This window comes from Lepidochelys olivacea (assembly GCF_965140295.1).
Source record: "Lepidochelys olivacea isolate rLepOli2 genome assembly, chromosome: 1".
Lineage (NCBI taxonomy): Eukaryota > Metazoa > Chordata > Testudines > Cheloniidae > Lepidochelys > Lepidochelys olivacea.
The window spans coordinates 115,695,613-115,722,601 of NC_140411.1; the positions used below are offsets into that span (position 1 = coordinate 115,695,613).

Consider the following 26,989-nt stretch of genomic DNA (forward strand, 5'->3'; position numbering starts at 1 on the left):
CACAATGAAACTTTCATCATAAAAAAAGAAAAATAACCTCACTGTAATACATCAGTGACTTTATTTCCAAGAAAGAGATTTTTTTTTCCAATTTAAAAAAAAAAGTTAAAGAGCAGGCTTCCTGGGAAGAGACTGCTTTTTAAAGAAACCACCCTGCTACAGGGAACACTTGCCTCTGTAATTTGTAGAAAGGAGCTCTCTTAATTATGCTCAGTTTATTGCATCTCTCTCTCTCTCGCTCACTCTCTGCGCCTGTCTGTGTATATGCAGAGGGCTAGAGAAAGCTGGCTGCACTACCTGAATAGCTCTTGAAAGAGTGAGACTTCTCAGCTCCTGCTTCATTACTGGGTAGCAGCTATTCCAGTGTGTAAGAGAGCCTAACTGCATTCTCCCCTCGAAAACCCTTTGGTAAGTCTCCTATGCTGACAGAGCTGCAGATTAACTCAGCAAAGGAAGAGGGTGGGGGAAGAGCTTGTGCGCTGTATGAGATCAATTAGAGTTGAAAGATTTTTTTTTTTAATGTGTTAAATCTTTTTCTGTATCATTGCAATGCAAAAAATTGTGTGGAGTGTACTATGTGCTCAAGAGCAACGTTAAGTAAATTAAGGAGTGCTTAAAACTGAGCTGAAAAAATGACTAGAGATGAGATTGGTAATGCTTCTTAGAACTGCAAGATGATTCTTTTATCCTTCACTTTTTGTCTGTTTATTGTACTGGATGTGTTAAAAGGCTCAGAGTAACAAAATTAGTTTTCTTGCTGGTGGATGGCTTTGGAAATGTAGAACTTTTAACAGAACAGGGATGACAGCTAATGATACAAAGGAGAAGTGTGTGTGTGTGGGGGGGGAGGTTGTTATTTGCATGCACATTATTTTACCTGCTTCTGTTGCTTACCGTGCAGATTTACTATGCTCAAGAAAAGTCTAAAGAACTAAGGAATGCACATCTACTGCTCAAATCGCTGATGTGTATGCTTGTTAAGTATGCTTGTCACATGTTTTATTAGTCATCTGGCTGATAAGTGGTGCTGTCCCAGTCATTCACTTCTCTCTCTCTCTCTCTCTCTCTCTCTATATATATATATATATATATACACACACACACAGACAGACATGCATTTTTATTTACCTTGACAGCATGGATCAAGTGCATTAGACTCAAGAGGAAATGATAGCACCTAGCTGAAAGGTCAGGTCATGGCTCTCCTGCCCTAGCAGAACAAAGATAATGTGAATGCTAGATTTGAATTGTGCAGTTATTACAGCTTTCCAGGAAACTCAAGGCTTGAACAATTTGATTCAGAAGGTGTTAACAAGCTGCACTGGCAATGGACTAGAGGCTGTTGGTTAAATATAGGAAATAAAAGAAGGATTGGCTCCTAACTGAATCCAAGTTTACTTCCCTTACAAATAAATCCAATCTAGCTGCATCAGTATCAGGACATGGTGCTGTGGACTCATCAGTTACTGTCAGTCCAGTCCAGATCTCTGTTGGATACAGCTGTGCATTGGATCATATAGATGACACTGCTGTATTTATAACTGTCAGGAGGGCTGTTCCTTATAGCTAAAAAATATACAGTGATAATTTTAGACTCCTGCTGTGTGTCCTAGTCATCACTTTCTCTGTCCCTGAACAAACACGATAGATCTAAGGATTAGGTTTTAGGTCTACAATGGTTACTTTCAAGTCACTGTGGGTATATTCACTTTCCCTGTTCAGGGCAAAAGGGACCATATTGATTTTTTTTTTCCAGGTGACTTTATCTGTAGTGTTTAAGGAGCAACTTTTATAAGCTAGTGTAAGAACACAGCTCAGCTCACTGGCAAAGTACAAAATAAGCACTGCTTCCTCACGCTCAGTAATTTCACATTAGATTGATGGAGGAATCATTCTGAAGGGTACAGGCTGACAGACTGAGCTAGGGAGTTGATAAGTGAGCTTGTATAACTAGTAGCTATAGAACTTATAAATAGGACTGCTTCTGTGCCATGTGCTCCAGGTTTGGAGACCCAGCATTACTCTGTCAATAGCCAACTAAATTATTGCTAAAATTGCATCATTGCCAAGGATATTTAGTGCATTAAATGTACTACAGGGGAGCAATAGATAGGGTAAAAGAAATGGGAAGCAGAGTCCATTTTTTCTTGCATTTACATCTAAGTTCCATCACTGCTGAATACAATTACGCAGTGCGTTTTTGAAGGGTTTTTTGCTTTTGTGGGCCAGCTTTATCTACATGTATGAGAGTAAAATTACAGTAATGACAAAGAATTTCAGCACAAAGGGAATTAGGGGCCGTAGAGGACTAGGGAGCCCTAGCTACTGGTACATCTGGTTCTGAGTATTGAATTCATACTTGAGCTTCTTCCTGTTAACCAGGTGATTTTGCTGTTGGCCCTTTTGCCATGTAACAATGAGCACGAATCTCAAACCAACCTCACAGAAAATAGGTTTGTGGAAAAAACTCTCATTTTCTGGGGCCAGATTTAATTCCTTTATGCCTGCAGAGCAGACTCAGACTCTGTGAGCAGTTCCCAATGATTTCTGTATTATTCCTTGTAGAGTAAAGTGCTACTCAGCACTGGTGAGGGTAGCAGAATTGGGCCTTGGGTGATACAGAAGTTCTGTATTAACCACAGGATGTGTCTTTACAGGCCAGATTGTGGCTCATCCTTGCATGAGTGCTGGGGCAAAGTGCTCAAAGAGTCTTACCCCACCTCCATCCTTGCACAAGTGACGCTCCCTCCATGTGATTTGGTATTTCACATTGCCCCAAAGGGAGTGGGAAGAGGCAGGCCAAAAGTGATGTTATGGTGTCATGCCTTCTCACACAGTGGGCTAGGTATGCCTGAGAAACTGGTGTAGCCATCCTAAAGGCTGATACATTCTCTGCACCCACACACCTGTGTGTTAGGTAGGCTAGGGAAGGGATGGATAGCGCACACTGCCTCCAATGCAGAGCTATGCCTAATTCTCACATTTTGTCCCATGTTATAAGAGATGGTCAAAAAACCTGTAAAGCACGTGTGGGTTCAATCAAAAATCACATTTGGGGGGGGGGGCAATTATCAATAAACGTAAACTTGGAAAATTTTGTCCTGCTCTCAAGGTAACACAAAGTAAATGTGAATTCCATCCTAGGTAAAGGTTTAACCAATCCACCAAGCATAGAACAGGGATATTCCCCAGCAACATTCAAAATTGGACATTTTTCTAAAAGATACACTCTAGGAATCATTGTGGAGAAGTTCTATGGCCTGTGCTATGCAGGAGGTCAGACTAGATGATCACAGTGGTCCCTTCTGGCCTTAGAATCTCTGAATGCCAAGCACCTCCTAGGTTACTAATATGAGCCTTTGTCCTATAAAGTTTAATGCTATACAGAATCTTCAGACACAGCCAGCATAAGACACAGCCACAGAGATTTCAACATACCTCCAAGCCAACATGGGTTTTCATCAAAAATTTCCTCTGTTGCTCCTTCAGCTTGAAATGCCCCTCCTCCCTCTCATCCTCATCAAAGATTACAATTCATGAAGCAGAAAATGCCAGATGTTCAAGCACTGGCAAAGAGCTCCTCTAAATTGTTTCTAGTTTTTCACACATCTATATGACAGATTTTCATTACTCCCCTCTGTTTTTATATATTGAATCTATCAAAGCATTTCAGTACCCATCACTTAGCTATCATAAGGGTGCTCATCACAACTCCTAGTGGACAACTTAATTCATTTTAAGATAGGGCTTGACAAATTTATGAGTGGGATTGTATGATGGGGTTGCTTGTCAGGAGGTGCATCACTCATCAGCCTTGGATAGTTTCTTCCAGTTCATGGCTAAAATCTCAAACTGCAGGGCTTCAGCCAGTCACCTGCAGGGATCAGGAAGGGAATGTTACCTCCATTGTCTTCTGGGTTTGTGGGGGCTGTTTGATTGTTGGTTTTCTTTTTTCTTCTTCCTTTTTCTGAATCGTCAGGGACAGCCATAGTTGACGATGGGCAACTGGGCGAGGTGGGCCAGTGCTCTGAGCATTCTCTCATAGACTTCGAAGTCAGAAGGGACCATCATGATCATCTAGTTTGACCTCCTGCACATCACAGGCCACAGAATCTCACCTCTTCACTCCTGTAATAGGCCCATAACTTCTGGTTGAGTTACTGACGTCCTCAAATCTTGATTTAAAGACTTCAAATTAGAGACTCCACCCTTTACTCTAGTTTACACCAGAAAGTGACCCATGCCTGTAGCATTTTGTACCTCAAAGCAGCACCCTGGAAAAAATATTCACCCTGTCATATAATTATGATATATTTCATACATAGCACGCCATGTAAGATACCATATGAAAGGTCATGATCTGCTGAAATCCATTATTCTGTCCAAATATGTATATCATTACTGTGTATGAAGTTATGAGATTTTGCTGTATGGTTGTTACTGAAATATGTTGTAAGTTAGAGAGTTTCTACTGCTAGGTGGTGATCTACTCCCAGGAGGGTGTTAAGTGACCATTAATTAACAGGGGAGTTGTAATCAAGGGATTTACAATGCTGTAAGAGGGCTGCATAAGCATCATACAATAGGGGATTGCTCAACTCTGTAACTTAGCAAAGCCCACCAGGATATGTCTGCGTTAGTGTTTTCCAGGCACATGGACTGAGGATATAAAATAGGGGACAGTGGCATTATGCTTTTACCTTTCTCCTCCCCCACCTTTGCTGGAAGCAACGAGAACACTGGAGGACAAAGACTTGAACTGAGGAGACTGGTCCCAGGCTTAAAGAGAAAGCCCATGTATTAAGAACTATAACCTAACTGCAATGTCCAGTGGGGTGAGAAATTGCTTGACCCACATATTGCCTAGTCTAATAAAGTTTAAGACTTAGACTGTCCACTTACCTTTTATATTCTTTGGTAACTATCTCTGACCTTTTGTGCCTACCACTTACAATCACTTAAAATCTATCTTTCTATAGCTAATAAATCTGTTTTATATTTTACCTAAAACAGTGTGTTTTGCTTGAAGTGCTTGGGATATTGCAGCTCAGTTTACAAAGGCTTGTGTGTGTCCTCTCTACATCAAGGGAGGGGCAGACTGGGTAATGAACTTACAATGGCCAGGCTGATGATCAATGCAAGATGGTATATTTTGGGGGTGCAAGGCTGGAGGCTGGGGAGATTTGCTGGTGCCTTTCTCTGTATGATTCATGAGTGGCTCAGGGAGCACTTACGTAATTTAGCTGGGTGTGGGGCTCCACATGCTGTTGTACTAAGTGAGTTTGGAGGGGTTTGCTGTTTGTCACTAGCAAAGCATTGTGAGAGACAACCCAGGCTGGAGAGTTAAGGGGGCACAGCAATACCCCAGTTCTAAGTTGTAGCCCAGAGATCCTGTCACAGTGCCCCATGCTGCAGTGGAAGGTGGGAGTCTCTGCCAATCTGACTTGGGGAAAAATTCCTTCCCAACCCTAAATATGAAGATACATTAGAGTTGAGCATGTGGGTAAGACCCACCAGTCAGACAGCTGGATAAGAGTTCTCTGTAGCAACTCAGATCCCTTCCCCTGCTAGTGTCCCATCTTTAGCTGTTGGAGATATTTGCTGTTAGCAGTTCCAGGAGGGCCATATACCATTGTGGAAAACCTAATTGCACCAGAAACTTATGAAGCTCAGTTGCTCCCTCAGGTACTTGGCTGGCTTGATCTTGCTTGCATGCTCAGGGTCTAACTGACTGCCATATGTGGGATAAGGAAGGAATTCCCGGACCTTAAGGTTTTTGCCTTCCTCTGCAGCATGAGGTGTGGACCACTTGCCAGGATTATCTGGGCACTTAATCAACTCCCTCCCATTGCAGGGGCCTTAGGCATTGGTGCACCCCAGTCCCTCCAGTTCTCTGCCTGTGACACATAAGCGTTTAGTCCCCAGAGGGCTGTAATACTATGATCTAATTCCAGTTTTTGGGTTTAGTTGGTGGTGCCTGGGGATGTTAGTGGCCTGTGATTTACAGGAACCCAGACTAGATGATCTGGTGACTATGACAAGCACCTGTTTTCAAAAAGGTATTCATAGTGTGGGGTGACTTTTGTGTGTTGTGACTATACTCGGAAAAATCCTGATGGATGCATCATAAATGCATAGGGTATGTTGGATTAGAAACAGTTTCCAACATATTTTCACTTTACATATTCTGCAAAGAGAGAAGCTCAGTGTGTTATCTGTGGCAGGGTTTGCCAGGGCTGAGCCCAGGCACCTCTGGGCTTGGCAGTTCGTAGATTCGTCACTTCTGGGCTTGCTGCATCAGTTATGAATGCAAAGAAAATTGCTTTGAGCCCTGGCAACTCTTTCATTACAAATTAAGCATTGGAGAAGCTGTATCGGGAACATTTTAGAACACAGCACAGGGCATATATGCACTCATTATCCCAGAGAACAAGACACCCCTGCTCCAAAATACAGAAACAAAAAATGAGACCTGCACCAGGAAACAACAGTATAGTGGCTCTGCACATTCCCTTAACCACAGCTTTGTAATCCCAGCTTTAAGCAGGTGAAGCTCACTTACTTCAAAATAAATTAAAATAGGAATAAGATGCATTATTAGGTTTCAAAGAGCACAACCAGCGCTAAAAGACTAGAAGCCAGAGTCTGTCATCCTTTTTTTATCCAGAAAAATCTCAGTGACTTCAGTTGGAGTTTTCAGTGGGAAACTATGGCAAGATACATCCCCAGGACTAGAACAGATGCTTGTAAAGCAGCTTCTTTCAATTATGAAAACAAAGTTAAAGCATTGTAGCATATGCTGTGTTGATTCATGTCTTACAAAATATCATTCTATGTAGATATATTTGGTAAATGCAATAAGAAAGCTGGTGTTACCTTTGAAAAATGTTTGACTGCAGCATTAGCCACTTCCATATCATACTTGACAAACACTCAGATGCAATATGGTTTAATACAATGCCATAGAACTTAGGGAGTTGACACAGAGGAATGCCATTCCCATCTTTTTTCTGAATGTATTAAAATGCTATTTGCAAATGTAAAACACTGGTAAACAATTCCGTTTATGGGAGTCTGACCCTGCAGGTGCAGTTCCTAGTGTTTACAACATAAAAAAGCAGTGCTATCCCCCATCTTCAAAACAGAGATAAAACTTCTTTTGTCCCACTCTTTATCTGTGTTGTTTACTCATACTGTAAACTCTTTGGGGAAGAGACTATCTCCTAGATGAATGCATAGTACCTAACATATGCAGTCCCTGATCTTGGTTGAGGCCTGCAGGTGCTACGGTATAGAGATAATATGTTCTACACATGACAGTAATGGACATCCTTCGCAGTCTCAGCCAATGGCTTAATGATGCCAATGACCTTCAGAAGTGGTCCTTCCAGGACACTGAGCAGAGGAATACATCTGTTACAGGTGTTATTGCCCATGTTGTACCTGTTCAGTGGTCAAAGAGGGCTTCAGTCTCCACACCTATTCATTTGACACCTTTTACAAGTAAAAAAATACACACACACACACACACACACACGTAAAGACCAATAATAGCAATTCTGGAATCTAAGAGTTTGGAAATGTATGCGATGATGATATTGATGATGCCTGAGGAATACAGATTTCTTTGACAGTTATATTGGCTCTGCAGAAGTGACAATATTAAAAACTTGTTTTTGACAGTTAACTAAGCAGATGTGAGTCAGAAATCACAGGTGGAGCAGATATGTCTACTCACCCCGTCCTGGAGCTCAAATTCTGTTCTTGCTCCTCTTTAATCTTTCTACAGATATTACACTTGCAAACAGTGCCTTGCGTCTATGGTGATCTGCAAACCCTCTGATAGATCTCCAGGGAAATAGTTTTACTGGTTGCTTCTCTCCTGCTCATGGCTTTCAGATTCAAATGTCATCCACCCCTCCCCAAAATGACAGAATACAGTTAGCCACCTTTAGAGAATTAAACAGTCATTTGGTGGTGACTTCTCTCAGCAATGAAGAGAGAACTTATTTATTGATTGAATTCCTTATAGCCATTACCTGCACTTTCTGAAGTAAAGTTTACAGAATCAGCTGTTCATGTCAGCAAACAGCAGTGCTTACTTAGAATTTGCAAAGAGGTCCAATGTTATATTTAAAAATAAAAAATGGAAAACTGATTTCTGTATGAGAACAGCATGCAATGCAGACAAGCATTCATGCTCTGCTTTATTTATTGGAAAGCACCATTGTATTACACTTCTAAAGCAACTCCAGACCATGACACATATGTGAATTACTGCCTCACTCTCATTACAGAGCTCCCTGGAATCCTTTTGGGCACATTTTTCAAGTTGAATATCCTGCTGTTGTACATTTCTAAGGCAGGCGCACAGTGCTCCTCTCCTTCGGCTGACTGCCACCTTTTTAGTTTGTCATCCCTTGAGGTGATTTGTAATAAAAGCAAACTAAAAGACAAAAATAAGGACAATCACATGTTTTTCTGAGATTTGATTCCATTGTGTATGGTTTGGGACTCGAACAGAACAAAACCAAGATCTGCTCCAGGGTACGGTGAGGGGACTTATCCCATTCATTTAATTGTTGCCAGTAGCACCTCAGTTCTATAATGTGTTCAATTTTTGGAACATTGCTGCTTGCAGATAAGGACAATGGCTATAACGATTGTCTATTTAAGTTAGAAAATCTGTGTACCACAAGCATAAATCAGATAAACTACACTTGATTATCTACAATGATTTCCTCATGCCTCCAATAGTTCAGTTTATGGCATGTGCTGCAGAGAACTGAGCTACTGGGGGCATGAGGTTTACTTTTTCCTAACAAATGACTATCCTACCCAGATACATATATTCTTCTGAGTAAAGGCCCTTACATCTCAACCACAAGCAATGTGTGGTGTTGTATGTTAATTATTAGAGAGGAGGCAGAATTGCAAAGTTCTACTCTGGATCTGATCTTACCCAAAGTTTGGGGATGTTCAGTGCTAGTATGTTGGAGTTAAGAATTTCTTGAATAAACGCATATAGAGCTGTATCTGTACATACCCACTGTCAGCTGTGCCTCACAGCAATTCTCACACAAACTCAGGACATCTGCATCTGACTCCGACACTGTCATGTTTTATTTTTAAAAAGTATGAATTGAAAGTATATCAGAGTAAATGGCTCCAGATCATAGAACCACTGCCTTGTGAAGTCTGTTCAAATCAGTGACATGCAAAGGACAATCACAGCTTCAGTTATTTTCTACTAAGTTTTGATTCCACTACGGAAGGGTCAGACTAAATCAAAACACTATTTACAACAGGATCCTTTCTTTTCAGCGCTACTGTTATTAAAGGCCTTTGGTCTGTCTTAATAAGAGAGAAACTGCTCACATGACTTACTTAAGGAGATACATATGACACACAATTTGGACTCTTGAGTACAGTAATTTAAACAAGTAAGCTGCATTCCTTGCCTCTCTCATTTAAGATCTGTGGACTCAGTAATCGTCCATCTGGATTATGAACCTAAACTGGGTCACTTTACAGTTATGTGGCGGGGAGGGAGATTCATCATAGACTGAGCATAGCAGGGTGAAAATAGTCGTTTGCTCATTTTTTCCAGTTGGACAAAAAAATGGCACTGGGCAACAGCAACTTATGGGGTCCTCAGTTGCTCTCTGGTGACAGTGGGGTTTTTGTTTTCTCACTAAGAGCTAGCAATCTCTTTGGTTTTAACATAGCAGTCACCTAGAATGAAGATCACACATTCGCACACACAATGCACAGCCACCCCCACTCCTCTGTGTAAAATATTCGCATACAAATATTTTAAGTATAGTAATAGCATAAGAGGTGCCATATGAGCTCAATCAGTGGTCCATCAAATCCAGCATCTTGCACAGTTTGAAGCAGCTGTGATTTTTAACAATGATTTCACAATAAAAAAATATTACTGTGATATTAACTCCCATCACTCAGATTTACAGCACAATGACTTGATAGTTATATAACAACTAATACTTTATGCTTATCTTTTTCAATTCAGTAAATAGTACCATAGAAATGTAGCACGCTTTGAGACCTGAAAAGGGATGGGGCTGGGGGGACTAAAGCTAGCTGAAATTTGGGATTTCTGCTTTTGCAAGAATTTTTGACACTTAAATTTTTCACAAACCAGAAAGCCCCAAAAAACTTCATTTTGGAAACACCAACACATGGTCTTTGATTTAAGGAGTGAGAGACAGAAAGCTGTTCACTAGGAGCCACTCCTGCCCCACTGAAACCAGTGGAAGTTTTGCTGTTGACTTCCAAGGATCAGGGCCTAGTTTTTCAACTTTTTTCTTAAAAAAAAAACACTTCCTAGACCAGCAGGTGTTGTCTGAAATTGACATTCTTGTCAGTTTCAAAGCTGCTATTACCTTTTAGTATAATGACACTGTCAAGGTTCCTTCCCTACTCTGAACGCTAGGGTACAGATGTGGGGACCTGCATGAAAACCTCCTAAGCTTACTTTTACCAGCTTAGGTTAAAACTTCCCCAAGGTACAAACTATTTTACCTTTTGCCCTTGGACTTTCGCTGCCACCACCAAATGTCTAACACTGGTTACTGAGAAAGAGTTCGTTTGGAAATGTCTTCCCCCCCCCCCCAAATCCTCCCAAATCTTACCCACTTTTTTTCTGGGGAAGGTTTGATAAAAATCCTCACCAATTTGCATAGGTGAACACAGACCCAAACCCTTGGATCTTAAGAACAATGAAAAACATTCAGTTTCTTAAAAGAAGAATTTTAATAGGAGAAAAAGTAAAAAGAATCACCTCTGTAAAATCAGGATGGTAAATACCTTACAGGGTAATTAGATTCAAAACAGAGAGAATCCCTCTAGGCTAAACCTTAAGTTACAAAAAGACACAAAAACAGGAATATCCATTCCATTCAGCACAGCTTATTTTCTCAGCCATTTAAAGAAAACAGAATCTAATGCATATCTAGCTAGATTACTTACTAAGTTCTAAGACTCCATTCCTGTTCTGTCCCCGGCCAAAGCATCACACAGACAGACACAGACCCTTTGTTTCTCCCCACCTCCAGCTTTGAAAGTATCTTGTCTCCTCATTGGTCATTGTGGTCAGGTGCCAGCGAGGTTATCCTAGCTTCTTAACCCTTTACAGGTGAAAGGGTTTTTCCTCTGGCCAGGAGGGATTTTAAACGTGTTTACCCTTCCCTTTATATTTATGACAGACACTGACAAGAATGTCAATTTCAGTCCGTGCTGCTGGGAGCCAGCTGGCCAGAGAGCTTGAAAGCTCTGGGTCTCTAGCCCAGTGGCAGTCTGCCTGGTGGGGCTGCCCCAGAGCCACAGATCCTGTAAGCCCAAGTCCCTGGCACAGGGCGATACTCTTGGTGAGGATCCCCAGCAGCCCATCAGGAGAACTGGCAGGGAACAAGGCAGGCTTCTACTGGAACATTAGCAGGGTTGCAGCAGGGTCCCTTCCTGTGATGCAGTGGAGTTTAGCAAACTCAACTCACTTCTGCAAGAAATTTCAAGTTTGACGAACTGGCACTTACTGACGAAACTCTGTTTCATTGGAAAATTTCCTAGTCAGGCCCATTGGCACAAGTGGGTTCTTAGTCCACGCAGGCCCCAAGACAACCCATCAAAATGACTGGAGGAGCTTCCGGTGATAAGCCTTTTCTGCTGGAACTCTGCAGAGAAGCCACAGCTGCCTGCCTGTGCCTGACAGAGCACAGATTTATGGCCTGTGTTTTAACAAGGAGCTCCTACAAACATTCTCTGCCCTCATCAGTGAGAAACTTCTTGGGCCGGGGATCATGTGTTGCAAAGAGGAGTGAGAGACATAGAAAGTTGTTCAACCGGGGCCTGATCCTGTCCCACTGAAATCAATGGAAGTTTTGCTGTTGACTTCAAGGGAAGAAGCATCAGGTCCTAGTTTTTCAACTTTTTCCTGAAACAAAACCATTTTCTTATTACCATAGCCAAGGTAGGAGGCAGAACTACTTAGCCTTTCAGATACCTTTCTGGTGCCTTACAGACAAAGATAAAGACAAAGCCCCTGGCCTGAACTGCTCACACCCTGGATGATATTAATCCGTGGGGCTGGGCATATTGCCTATTATTAGGCTGCCTAACACTTCCCTTTGTAAAACTCTGAATTCAGGAGGTGGAGGGGGTGGGTGAGTGGGACAGATGTGATGAAGAGTGGTGTGCAGGGGATAAACCTGGAACTGGCTGGGTAAAGAGGCTAGGACAAGAAGCTGGAATTAGGTTGTGGGGAGACACTGAGCTTGGATGAGGAGTCCAGGCAGGGAGACTGTGACTGGCAGCCAGTGGGGAAAGGGAACATGGGCAGAAGGAGGGGCAACTAGAGACTAGGATTTTGGAGTGGGGGAGGGAAATGGCTCAGATGAGGAGCTGGGAGGGGGGCAAATGGGACTGGCTGAGCAAGGACACTGGGGACAAATTGCTGGGAAGAACTGGGAACGGCTGAGCAAGGAGAGTGGGAGAGAATGACTAGGACTGGCTGGGCAAGGGGAAGACTTACACAGGCAACCTTAATTCTGTCATTTCCTAACTTTTCAGAGCTTGACTCTGCAACCTTAATGATGTTATTTTAGTGCGTGTGTGTGTGTGTGTGAGAAAGAGAGAGATTCTTTGATATATTGGTATTAAAAACAGTTTTCTTTTTGTGTAACTGAAACGAGGGAAAGGTGTAGAAGTATCTTCCCTTGGAAATAGTAATGAAAATACCTGATGCTAGGTGTAATCTGATCCATTATAAAAGTAAAGGGAGGGGAAATGCTCTTTAGAAGGTATTTTTATGAGTCCCAGACTTAAGTCATCTCTAGAAGGGATGCTTTAGCAGTACCAAGAGAAGGGTGCGGAAGCAGAGGAAGAAAAACATATTGTTTCTCAGACACTTGAAGATACTCAGTTCAAAACCAGGTAAGAGAATCTGTTGAAACAAGTATTTCATAGTGATAAGGAGAGATACAGAATCATGCGCAGATCCCCCCCCCCACACCCCCTATAGGAAATGACTAGTGGGGGCAGCTGTTCTCCCTTGTTATGGAAGCCTAATTGTGCCAACTGAAACAGCTTAGTAGATCTTACAGGAGGCTTTAAATTAACCTGCGTCCCATCCCTATGCCCCCTCTTGTCACTTGGGAGCAGGTTCTCCTGCTGGTAGCTGTCATGTGCGCTCCTCACATAGCCTGCATGTGAGGGTGCACCATTGACTGAACAGTCATGATTTCTTGGGGGGCCTTCTTAGTAACACTGACTGAGTAGCGCTGGATGCCTTTACTGTTTGTTTTTAATTCAGTTAGGATGAGGGTAGAATGTTGGGGCAAGTCAAGTGACCAGTGCTTCAGCTTTGTGAAATGGTGATGAAATTATTTGTTCCTTGGGCATATTTGCACATGGCAAGTTCAGATCTGATTTATACAGCTTCAGCTGAACTTAACAGGATGCCAAGTACACAGGGCCTCTACCAGAGTATTTTAAACATACTGAGCTGAATTGTAGCATTTAAAGAGAGAACTGGTTAAGGAAAGGTGTGAGAAGGCACCACTCCAGGAGGCATCCTGCTTGCAGATGAGAAGTGCAGGCAGCATGTCTTTTGAGAACTTGTGGCCTGATCCAAATACAGGCAAAATTAACATGAGTCTTCCCATTGACCATGTTGACTCAGGCCCTCAGTGAGCACAGCAAGGAGATGCTCTTATACCTTCCTTTTGGAGATATAGAATATGCTAACTCCAGTGCTAAGCCAACACCACCATATAGAAGGCGGGGTCGGGGGGCATACACCTCTTTCTCCTCCACCCCTTGTGAGCTGTCTAGTCACACTGGTGTGCCATGCATCATTATAAGAGTTTACACAAAGTGTAAGGTGATCGATATTCAAGCCCCACAATGGCTGAAGTTCGATGTAACACAGATGCTACAGGAACATTCTTTATGCCAGGAAAACAGTAAGTCCCTAATCAATGACCCGTGCAAAAAAGATTTTTCTTCTGTTCACCCTGAGCAAATTATCAGTTTTCTGTACCAACTATAAAAGAAAGCAGATGTACAGGGATGGATTTAATTAATTAGAGCCTATTACAGTTAACTAAGGAAGATTTAAACTGTTATTTTCATTATGTCTCTAAGTAGGGGACACTTGGTACTGTCCAATGTTTGAAAGATAAGACAGTAATGAGACAGCATCAGAATCAAAAGCAGGTTTTTAAACAATAAGAAAAGGAGTACTTGTGGCACCTTAGAGACTAACCAATTTATTTGAGCATAAGCTTTCGTGAGCTACAGCTCACTTCATCGGATGCATGCCGTGGAAACTGCAGAAGACATTATATATACACAGAGAATATGAAACAATACCTCCTCCCACCCCACTGTCCTGCTGATAATAGCTTATCTAAAGTGATCATCAGGTGGGCCATTTCCAGCACAAATCCAGGTTTTCTCACCCTCCACCCCGCCACACAAATTCACTCTCCTGCTGGTGATAGCCCATCCAAAGTGACAACTCTTTACACAATGTGCATGATAATCAAGTCTGGCTATTTCCTGCACAAATCCAGGTTTTCTCACATTCCCCCCACCCCCATACACACACTTTGGATGGGCTATCACCAGCAGGAGAGTGAATTTGTGTGGGGGGGTGGAGGGTGAGAAAACCTGGATTTGTGCTGGAAATGGCCCACCTGATGATCACTTTAGATAAGCTATTATCAGCAGGACAGTGGGGTGGGAGGAGGTATTGTTTCATATTCTCTGTGTATATATAATGTCTTCTGCAGTTTCCACGGCATGCATCCGATGAAGTGAGCTGTAGCTCACGAAAGCTCATGCTCAAATAAATTGGTTAGTCTCTAAGGTGCCACAAGTACTCCTTTTCTTTTTGCGAATACCGACTAACACGGCTGTTACTCTGAAACCTGTTTTTAAACAATGTTACAAATAGTTAAGCCAAATGGATTTGAACTCTACAACTCCAATGTACTCCAAGTGCTAAAGTACCAGGATGAATCTGAAGATATTATCCCACTGGGATCAGGAACCAGAAAAGCCCACAAGGTGCTATCAGTTTGAGCCTGGGGAATTTGTATCCCTATAGTAGATGAAAAATCAATCAATTTAGCTTTGCAAGGAAAAGCACATTGTGAGATTTGCGCCTGACAATATAATCTGTGATCTTTTATTTAGAAGATTCATACAGCCTTGAAAGTGCGGGTTTGGCAGATAGCGACAGCATGGTTGTCAAAGGCTCTGTCTTTCTTGGTTATACTTTATGGAAAATTGTGTGGCTGTCCCATAGGTTCAGAAAATGTTAGCATTAGCACTGCTTTTGCAGAACTTCCAGTTTCAGGATAGATGTTTTTATTGCTGGAAAGATGTATGCTCTGGCTCACCATATAAGAATAACAGAGACCTATATGTAAACTTGTGGAGTTAATATAGATAAAGGAATTTAGATTCAAATATTTGAATTTAGATAAAATATTTTAACTCTCTAATTTATTACAGTGCTCTCATGTTGCTAACCCAGGATTGCCCCCTTTGCACGGGATATGAATTGTTTGAAGGAGTTATGCAGTACGATTTACTGTATATTTATAGTAGTACCATTTTTGGTTTTACACTATAAAAAGAGGACAGTAAGGCTGTTTTAGCTATACAATGCAAAACAAGAAGTGTGGCCAAGATTTTCAAAAATAGGCTACTAACTGCATATCTCGGCACCTAAATAAGCAATCTGATTTTCAAAAGTGCTAAGCACTAAATGTGGATTTAGGAGCCTAAACATTAGACTCCTATTTTTGAGAAAGTTGGCCTCAGAGCCTACACCAAATGTTCACTTTTACAATATAAATTTTAGGGCTCTAATGTTACAACCCACCTGTACAAAGGAAATGTATGAGGAGTGAGGCTCTAGCCCTCCAACCCTTGAATATTTGTTACTTATGTGAGTAGTCCTATTCAAGTCAATGAAACTGCCGGCATGAGCAAGGACTAGCATGAATAATGTTTCACTGCATCAGGCCTTGGTTTTTCTTTTTGTTTTGTTTTCCTCATCTGTGCTATTTTCAACTAACAGCTACTGCTTATTGTCATCATTAGATAAGAAAAAGATGCCAGGGTTCTTTCTTTGTTTTCTTTTGTTGGGAAGGCATAAATCAATTCCGACACTTCAAGCAGAGGCCAATATCTGGTTTTGGAGGAAGCCAAAACACAAACCAACCAAACAAAGGCCTATAATACATTTCACATGGGGGAAGTGGCAGGGGGGAATGTCTTCCTGATAATAAATTACTTTTTCAGTGAAACAGTATGAAATTTAATATTAAAACATTTTGCTCTACTTTCACATCTAAAAAAAGTAATTAGATGTGGTTATGTTAGTGGCTGAATGCATTACACACACTGTGTGGGATTGTCCCTGTCTGCCTTGTCTCACCCTATGAAGAAATGAAGCACCAGCTGTTACAGTTGCATTAGTGGATAGGTTTCTGCCAGTGGTCACATTTCACAGATCAATTGGTAAAATGTGTAAGGTTGTGTAATTTATGAGGAATTAATTGGAAAGAGACTTCCTAACAGAAATCAACATGAGCAAAAGCAAAATATCCAGCCTGAAATCTCTCCCATACGATGTATGAGAGATAACTATGCATAAACATTATCATTTTCTACATATTCTTACCCTCATGAACTATAATATTCCTAGGAAGACATTACAGGTTTTTTATACTGGCAGACTCCTCCGGGAAGGAGTGGAGGCTGAAAATAAACAAGATTGGGAATGTTTAAATAAATATATATTGAGGTAACAAGCCAACCCAGTAGAATTTTGGGGATAAGGACAATTAGAGTTTGAGGAGTAAAAGGTGAGAGAGATTTCTGTGTATAAGGCTGTTCCTTACTGGAAATGGACACACAGATTTTAAAAATAACAGGGAGGTTGTCTCCGTTCTGGGCACTCTTTCATGCAGAAGGGAGGCGAGAGAGAGAGAAGAGAGACAGCAAAAATCTGCAGCTATGGAATATGTGAGGTTCTCACTCCCAACATTTCACTTTTGTAATGAAGAGATGCACATACCTGGCAACATCCACAGAATAGAAGCCAGTGGAGTGCAGATGTGCACACATCTGCATGCCTTGACATAGATTGAAATGAATTTGCAGAGAAGTAGCTGGACTTACAGGAAGAGAAAGGGGGACAGAGAGAGACCGTGGTACTTCAATTCTCTTCCCCTGGCCAAAGTGTTTCATTTTTCTTCCCCCTGCCCAGCATCAGCACCTCCTTCGAAAACCAGTGGCAATTTCCCCATAGCTTTTCCTTGCAGAGGAGTAGAAGAAAACCTGCAGTCTATGGGAAGCCCTCCTGCATTGGCAGGTTTTCTAGCCTGTTCTAGTGGGCAGGGTACAATCCTTGCCGAGAAGAGGAGAGACTTGATGCTTTCCATGATTTCTTAGTTGCATCTGATTCCACTCTCTTTCTTAAATAAAAAGCATTTGATTTAATAATAGCTAAGCAGCAGCTCTCCCAACAGTCCTGAATACATGGGACTGTCCTGTTTTGACCTCTGAAACACCGTGTCCCAGTTGAAATAGAGGATTTCCCACATGCTGTGGTGCCTGCAGCCACACGCATGTTATGCACGGTGAAGAGGTAAGGAGGGGACCAGCTTCCGCTGCTTGTGGGCATGCTCAGCCCCCTTGGGCATGCTCAGTGGCTGTGGGAGAACTTTGGGGTGGAGTGTGATACTTCCGCAGTCTGGAAGGTGGGGGCTGAGTATGGCACAGACTTGACAGGCAAAACACTGGGGCCAGTATGGTTTTACAGGGATTGGCAGTGACACCTGACATCTCTCCTGTTCCCTCGGTGCCGGGCTTGGCAGCCGCCACACTTGGGAACTGCTCTGCTCTGAGTGGGTGACTCCTTTGCGTCCTGCTTTGGCCACGTGGAATGTTGAGAAGTACATTGCAGTGTTGTCAAGATCACCAAAAGGGGCTTGGCGTGGGACTGTGGTCCCCGGCCTTTCAGGTGTCCACATGCTTGTTGAGCCCCCTCAAAGAATTCTAATAGATGGGTGAGGCATGATTTTCCTTTACAGAAGCCATGTTAACTTTTCCCCCAACCTATTGTGTACATCTATTTGTCTGATAATTCTTTTCTTTACTATAGTTTCAGTCAATTTGTCTGGTACTGAAGTTAGGCTTTCCAGCCTGTAATTGAAGGATTGCCTCTGGAGTCTTTTTAAAAAAAATTGTGTTACATCTGGTACAGACGCTGATTTAAGCGATAGGTTACATGCTACAGTTAGTAGAGCTTCAGTTTCATATTTTAGTTCATTCACAACACTTGGGTGAATGCCATCTGATCCTACTGACATATTACTCTTTAATTTATCTATCTGTTCCAAAACCACCTCTACTGACCTCTCAATCTGGGACAGTTCCTCAGACTTGTCACCTAAAAAGAATGGGTCAGATGTGGGAATCTCCCTCACATTCTGTGCAGTGAAGACCAATGCAAAGAATTCATTTAGCTTCTCTTCAACAGCCTTGTCATCCGTGAGTGCCCCTTTAGCACCTCAATCGCCTAGTGGGCCCACTGATTGCTTGGCAGGTTTCCTGCTTCTGATGTACTTTAAAACAATTTTGCTGTTAGCTCTTGTGTCTTTTGCTAGTTGCTCTTCAAATTCTTTTTTGGTCTGCCTCATTATACTTTTCCACTTGACTTACCAGAGTTTATGCTCCTTTCTATTTTCCTCATTAGTATTTGACTTCCAATTTTTATTGAATGTCTTTTTGTCTCTAACCGCCTTTTATGCTGTTGTTTAGCTATGGTGGCATTTTTTTGGTCCTCTTCTTGTTTTTATTTTTTTTAGTTGGGGTATACACTTAGTTTGAGCCTCTGTTGTGGTGTTTTTAAACAGTTTCCATGCAGCTTGCAAGCATTTCTCTCTTCTAACTGTTCCTTTTAATTTATTTTAAATTATTAGCCTCTTCATTTTGTGCAGTTACTCTTTTTGAAGTTAAATGCTACTGTGGTGGGTTTCTTTGCTATTTTCCCCCACAAGGATGTCAAATTTAATTATATGAGGGTTGCTATTACTGATCATTCATCTTGGACCAGATGCTGTGCACCCTTTAGGACTAAATCAAGAATTACCTCTCCCTTTGTGGGTTCCAGAACTAGTGACTCAAAGAAGCAGTCTTTAATGGTGTCTAGAAATTTTAACTCTGCATCCCGTCCTGAGGTGACATGTATCCAGTCAATATGGGGATAGCTGAAATCCCTCATTACTGAGTTTTCTGTTTTTGTAGCCTCTCTAATCAACTGAGCATTTCACAGTCACTGTCACCATCCTGGTCTGGTGGTTGGTAATATATCCCTCCTGCTATACTCTTGTTACTGAGATATGGAAGTTCTATTCACAGAGATTCGATGGTACAGTTATAGTAATTTAAGATTTTTATTTTATTTGACTCTATGCTTTCTTTTACGTATAGTGTTACTACCCCACCAGCACAACCTACTCTGTCATTCCTCTATTTTTTGTACCCTGGTATTACCATGTCCCATTGATTATCATCATTATACCAAGTTTCAGTGATGCCTATTATACCAATATGCTCATTTAATATGAAAGTACTCAAGTTCACCCATCTTAGTATTTAGACTTCTTGCATTTGTATACAAGCACTTATAAAATTTGACAATATTTAGTTATCTGCCTTCAAGTGGTGTAACTGAATGAGACTCTTTTTTTCATTTGACTGTTTCTCTTCTGTACTTCTGTCCTCTCCTCTTTACTAGGATGTAGAATAACCCCTTTAATAAATCCTCCCCTAAGGGATGTCTCTGTTCCAACCATGTGTTCCCCCAGCCCTTAGTTCAAAAACTCCTCCAGGACCTTTTTAATTGTACATGCCAGCAATCTGGTTCAATTTTGGTTTAGATGGAGCCCATCCTTCCTGTATAGGCTCCTCCTTTCCCAAAAGTTCCCAAATTCCTAATAAACCTAAATCTCTCCTCCAAACACCATTGACTCATTCACACATTGAGACCCTGCAGTTCTGCCTGTCTAACTGGTCCTGTGCATGGAATTGGAAGCATTTCAGAGAATGCTGCCATGGAGGTCCTGGACTTTTGATCTCTTACATAGCAGCCTAAATTTGGCCTCCAGCACCTCTCTCCTACCTTTCCCTGTGTCATTGGTACCTCCATGACCACCAGCTCTTCCTCAGCACTGCACATAAGCCTGTCTAGATGTCTTGAGAGGTCCATAATCTTCTCAGCCAGTAGGCAATTCACCATGAGGTTCTTCCAGTCAGCACAGACCCAACTATCTATTTCTAATAATTGAATCTCCAATTACTATTATTACTATTATCTATTTCCTCCTAATAACTGAGGTCCCCTCACCCAGAGAGGTATCCTCAGTGTGAGAGGATGCCATGACATCATCTGGAAGGAGGGTCCCAACTAAGGGATCATTTTCTTCTGCTCTAGCTTGATGTTCTCCTTCCCCTAGACTTTCATCCTCCTCAGCAGCATTGAGGCTATCAGACTGGGGGTGGTACTGCTTTATTGTGTCCTGGAAAGTCTCATCTATGTACCTCTCTGTCTCCCTTAGCTCCTCCAATTCAGCCACTCTGGTCTCAAGAGCCCATACGCAGTCTCTGAGGGCCATGAGTTGCTTGCATTGAATGCACATATACACCATCTTCCCACAAAGCATACATGCTGCATTCAGTGCAATAAACTGGATAGCCCCCACTCAGTTGCTGAACTTTCTGCCTACATTCTCATTACTCTTGAAGGGTTTTTTGTTTGTTTGTTCTTAGGGGGTTTTTTGGGGGGTGGGGTGGGATGGGAGAGGGGCTGTTATTGGCCTAAATGTAACAAATGTTTGTTAGGCATATCTTGCTCTTGCACTCCCTCTCTAAGCTCCCGTTTGCTGCTCCTGTTCGCTAGCTCCTTTGGTTGCTTAGGAGCTGGCTTTTTAAACCCCTGTTCTCCCTGAGTTAGCCCCACCCCCTTATCAAAGGATTCTAAAGTGATTAGGGATCAGAGGATGGCAGGCTGGAGCCTCATTATGAAGTTCACAGCCTTGCCTAGCAGGCCTCTAGGCTAAGCACTCAGCCCTCCCAAACACACCACACTATAAACTTCAATCAAGTAGGCACATGGCTGTGCACAACAACAAACATGCAAACAAACAGACAACAAACTTCATCCCAAGAGTCATGTAGTCCTAAAGTGACCAAACAGCAAATGTAAAAAATCGGGACGGGGATGGGGGGGTAATAGGAGCCTAGATAAGAAAAAGACCCCAAAATTGAGACTGTCCCCATAAAATTGGGACATCTGGTTACCCTACGTAGTCCCTCCTCCTTCACCTGGAGAACTCCTTGCCTTTGCATCAAACCAAAGACTTGGAAGGGGCTGTGAGGGAAAGCTGGAGACGAGGGAAGGGGAGGGCCCAATGGAGTAGTGCTTATATGGAAATAGTGGCCCCAAGATTGCATTATTGCAAAACTCCCTTACAGAGTAAGGAGGCGATTTGAAGTATTTCTATCAACCCCTGTGGAGTTCCTTATGCAAAATCCATTTAACTTTGGCTTAATGCTGATTTTGTGTATATGTGAACTTCAACCTCAGATGAAACAAAAGTACAGGACTCACCCCCATTAAACTATATAAATATACCGAGGGCTTAGAATTATACAGTTGTAAATACCAACTACAAGAAAAGAGTTCCAAGAGTAATTTTTTAGAATATCTGTCCTGCTGGAACTCTGCTCTAATGAAGGAGGCAGACTCAGATTGCCAGACTGTAGCTCACAAATTATATCAGTGTATCTTACAAGAGTGTCAGGAAGGGTGATAACATATAGAATTATTGATCACAATGAATAGAATTAAGTCTTGAAGAGAAAAATTCAAAAAGTAACTGGTAGAACAATGTAGATTAGGACAGGTATTACGGGATATCTCTTTGTTTATCTTCTGAGAAGATACAAGAGGAAATACAAAAGGATACAAGAGGAAAAGCATGAAAGAAAAATGATCACCTTAGTCCCACTATAAATAAGCTTTAGTAAATCTCCTGTCAGGAAATGTTTTCCAAACTAGTTTTATTTAAAGATTCCTCCCAAAGTGCAAATTGTCTCGTAATCAAGTCATTTTGTCACTTAATTTACCCTGATTAGCATAGCAATTTGCAATACCTTTTCAAAAAGTGCTCATCAATTTTAGCTCCTACTAGACTGAAAACACCACACAAATTGCTGCCATAGTCTTAAACTTCTAATCAATTTTGAAAATCTAAATCAATCTGCATTTTTACACTATCATTTTTCAGTCACTGGTTGTAATGCCCTTCATGACCTTGAAGTGTGAGAAATGAGTTTTCATGAGGAATAATTAGCTAAAATTATGCCTCATTTAGGCATTGTAATTTTTACCTCCTATCTAGTTAAAATACGAAAGGCATATTAAATATTGAGATAGAAAAAAAGAATTATTTTTAGTAACCAAGGACACTGCAAGGTAGCTCCCCTTCAGTTATTTTTTAAGGCTGTTGGGGAAAATTGCTACACTTTAAGAGTTTACATTTTTTAAAAAATGATGGATGAATGTTATATAAACTAAGCTACTAAATAGGATGAGTTGACAGGCCTTTTGAAAAACGAGATACTCTAAAATACTTGTGTTAGTTTATCCTTGTCTTTAAAAAGCACAGAATCATCACCGCTAGTGCTGTGAAACAGCTGAATATGTAGCCACATAGCTTTCTGTCTCAGTGGCACCCCAGAAACTTTTCACATGCTACACACAACTGAACTCCCTTGTGTCCACTCCGCAACTTCCCTCTCCTGACTGGCTCCCCATGTGGGCACTCGCCTCAGCTCCCTGGACTTGTAGCAGGTCTGGAGGTTGTCAATGAGCAAGTCCTGCAGGCAGAGCAGAAGGGCCATGGGCTGCTGGAAGCAGGGCAAGGATGGGCAGGCCTCTGGGGGGACCCTGGTGCAGGAGGAGACGGTCCCACCACAGCAGAAATGGGGAACAGTGATGGCCACCCCATTACCCACTCAAGTTTGGCCTCGCAGACCACCCCCCATCATGTCAGGGGGTAGCAGGGCCAAAATTCAGTGAGTGGCATTGCAACCCCATCATAACCGGAGGAGTAGCGGGACGAAAATTGAGTGAGTGGTGTTGCAACTGGGTGCACAAGGGTTACAGCGCTGCTCAGGGAGAAGCCATGGGGACAAACGTGACTAGAGCTGCAACCCCTGTGTGCCAGGTCACAATGCCCCTCGCTCACATTTGCTCCCTCCCCCCCCAGCCCCGCAGTGATGGAAGGGTCCTAGTACCAAACCAAAGAGAGCTGATGGTCAGCCAGTACTGCTTCTCCTCACTGCTGCCATTGGGTCAGCTCCTGCACCAGGGCTCTCCCTGCTTCCAGCAGCTTGAGCCTTGGGCATCCTTGCCGATGTTACGCACTGTGGGTAATGTGTGTACAGCTGTGGGCTCCACTGTTTTGTACTATTATGGTTTCACTTCCACGTTGCCACAGATAAAAGCTATCACATGTCTTTATGCAGTGTGACTGCATTTCAGAATAATGAATGTTCAGATGTCAGGAGTCTAGACTTTTTTTTAGTAACCAAATCTAATAATCTACCATCTGAAGCTTCTTTTACTCACATATTTATTAGAAGGACATGGGGACAGCTTTTCTATGGCAATGAAGGAAGTTCCCATCCAGATTCTATGTTTAGAGCCCACTGTACTAAAAAGAATTTTTGTGGGTGTTCTCAGTTAAGCCCATAAAACTTCTATGCTGAAGTCAGGCTGCTATATGTATACCCCTTCCAAAACTCATTGCCCCAGAACACGCTGGTGTTTCTGCAGCACAGTGTGGCATCAGCAGTCCAGGGCATGCAGCATCAATAAAAGTAGCGTGGCCAGAGGCCAAGCAAAAGTGCCATATGCTCCCCAAAATGGTATACAGCAAAAGGAACATAAGTAAAGGCTGTTTGTCATGCAGATGGCAATGGTGTGTATACAGCACTGAAGGCAAGTTGCTAAATAGATTTGTTGAGCGTCATTTGGTTGCAGGTTTGTGTTTGTGTTTCTGAAGCTCTGTTGACTGCTCATGCTCCCATGTGCCATGTTGCATGTGTGGGACTGTGTGTGGCTCACATCTGACATTCCCACTGCTGCTGTGCTGTGACCAAACAATAGATTGTTCACCAGTTCTGCCTCCTCACATGAATTGTCTTCTCGCTTGATGATGTTGTGTGTTGTGTCATGAACAACCGGACATAACCACCATATTCTCCAGCATGCCATGAGTGTATGTTTTACTGCTGAGCCTGTGACATGGCTACTTCTTGGCTCTTCAGTCACCTGACACAATGAATGGTTTCAGTGACATAGTCACTTGCACCTCAACACCTTTGCCCCTTAAGCAAACTCCTGTGGAGGCCATCTCTAGCCAACTATTACGTTTGTCTGGAGTGTCACTTTTGTGGTTGGTCACAGCTGAGCAGGACTACTCAAATGGACTCTTGCCATCTGCCACTGCATACTAGCATTAGACTATGGACCCGTGGGGCACAATGTGAAGGCAGCATAACTTCCTTTTGGCATAATTTTTCTGCACTTTTGGCACTTCTTTTGCATAATGTGATAAACAGGACCCTATGTCTTCCCGTGTTGTGAGTCTGCATCAATTTTTGGCTGAAAGAGATGAGTATTTTTGCTTTTGCAAATACAAATTTTACATGGACGCAAATTTCTACCTTATTTACTGCAAGCAAAGCAATTGCTAACTTAACGGTGTCAAAGTCCAACAAATTGTTATTCACAATGAGTTTATGCCTCAGAATGAATATCATCAGCTAAACTCATTTCTTTGTCTCTAATTTATCCTGTTAGGAAATAGTCCTATTAAGTTCAAGTGGTTATCTATAAGATTTTCCACCTGAAGACATAACAAATACCCAATGTTTAATAGAGTAGGGACAGTATTAGGAGATAATCCTGAGAGATGTAGGTGACTCAGAATATAGGAATGCCATTGGCAGCTACCTAATGGTAACTAAATAAAAGTAAATACACTAAAGATAAGCTGTGAGTGCTTTAGATAAAAATATGCACCATCCTCCCTGGGCCCTCTGCTGACAATGTCCTGCTACGGACATTCAAACACAGGGATCATGAGCTCCAGACTTTAAAATACAGCAATCGTTAGTGTGACTGTATCCATTCTTCTCAGCTACTGTGATCGTACATAAGGAAAGAGGTGTGAAAAATACAGGCGTACAAGTTCCCCAAATCTTGCTTACTTCATGCTCCAGTTTTATCCAACAAATAAAGTGAAATTTTGATATCTTTCTACCTTCATTTTCTCTTCTAACACCATGAACCAGTGCAAGTTCAGTACTCTACAGTATTTTAGAAAAAATCATCTTCTTGCATTCACCACTCTTAATAGTAGTCCATTGATCACCGTTGGACAGAGGGAGCTGCATCTAGACAGGCTGATTGAGCCAAATGAATGACCAGTAGGCTGATGGTAACAGTATGAACAAACACAGAAGCACTGTGCTTACATTAAAGATGGGGCAGATGAGAAGGAAAATGAAAGAGCAACAAAATTGAGAAGAGTGACAAAAGAGCATAAGAATTGGGGGGAATGGATGAGAATAGGTGAGATAGGGCCAGAGTATAATAGAGGAGAGAAAAACGTAGTAACAGGAGTTGCCATACCAGATCAGATCTTTGATCCATTTTTTCCAGTATCCTGTTTCTAACAGGAACCAGAACGAAATGTTTTCAGAGGAAGGTGCAAAAAAACCCTGTAGTGGACAACTGTGGGGTAACCTCCCTATAGTGTGTATAACTGCTGTCAGTTAGAGGTTGGTTTATGCCCTGAAGTGTGAGGCGAAGATGACAATTGAGATGAAAAGAGAAGAGTTCCTGATATTGTTACCCAATGTTGCCCTTAATAACAAATTCTATATGTATACACACAACAAAAGAACTTTTCTAAAAACGGTTGAACTGACAACTTTCCACACATCCCATGCTTGCTACAGAACCTCAGCTGAATTATATTGTTCTAAGGGGTAAGAACATTGTCTTACAATGGGTGTAATGCATTAATTTTACTAACAATGCCACATGATGGTTTCCACACAGCAGCTGCCCAGAACATATCTTTTCTCAGCAAAACACTTAGCCTGCAAAGCTCTCAGATTAAGTCTATATACATTTATTATTAAAATTAAAAATATTCTCTAGTGTGTGCTCTCATGCCAGGGAGCATTTCTAATCTTGTGGCTTAAATATAAATATCTATCAAGGAATGTTGTCATTCCTCTTTTAGGGCTTCCTTGTGCCATTTAGACACAGCTTCATATTAGAAGCAATGCAGAGCTACAACTCCCCCGGTGGGGAGCTCCTGGAAGGATACTGACCCGGACAAGCAGAATATTCTTCCTAGCACTCTGTGGTAAGCAAAATATAAAAAATAAAAAAAACGCAGTGCTGCACCTCCTCAGGGGGTGCAGGACACTCCCCGTCCAGCTCTGCTGCTGGTACATGGCGGCAGGTACAAAGAGCATGGCCTTGCTTCATCTCTGACCCCTTTGGACATGTTCATCACCCATCTTTAGATCCCTTCCATTTCTCCTGGTTCCTCTGTGATAAGGGGTGACCGGGACTGAATGTAGAGATCCAGGGAAATCCATTAATTATACAGATATTTATAATTTTTTGTTATTTTCTATCCCATTTCCTATACAACTTAATAATTTGTTTGCTTTGCTGACTGCTACTGTCCACGGAGCAGAGGGTTTTCACTGAGATGTCTATGATAATAGCCAGCTCTTTAATCTCAGTCGTTCCCATGGATACCGAACCCAGAAATGTGGATGAGTAGGCCCAATG

General features: G+C 42.0%; 1 protein-coding gene across 2 annotated transcripts in view; it reads left to right on the top strand.

Annotated features, from left to right (window-relative positions):
• The first annotated feature begins 261 nt into the window (after positions 1 to 261).
• ST6GAL2 (ST6 beta-galactoside alpha-2,6-sialyltransferase 2) overlaps positions 262 to 26,989 on the top strand; it is a 255,452-nt gene continuing 228,724 nt past the window's right edge. Inside the window, exon 1 of one of the 2 annotated variants that reach the window (XM_084641481.1) lies at positions 262 to 408. The gene's annotated coding sequence lies outside the window, so the exon portion shown is untranslated. The remainder of the gene's footprint in view (positions 409 to 26,989) is intronic. The other variant, XM_084641483.1, reaches the window with a different exon arrangement.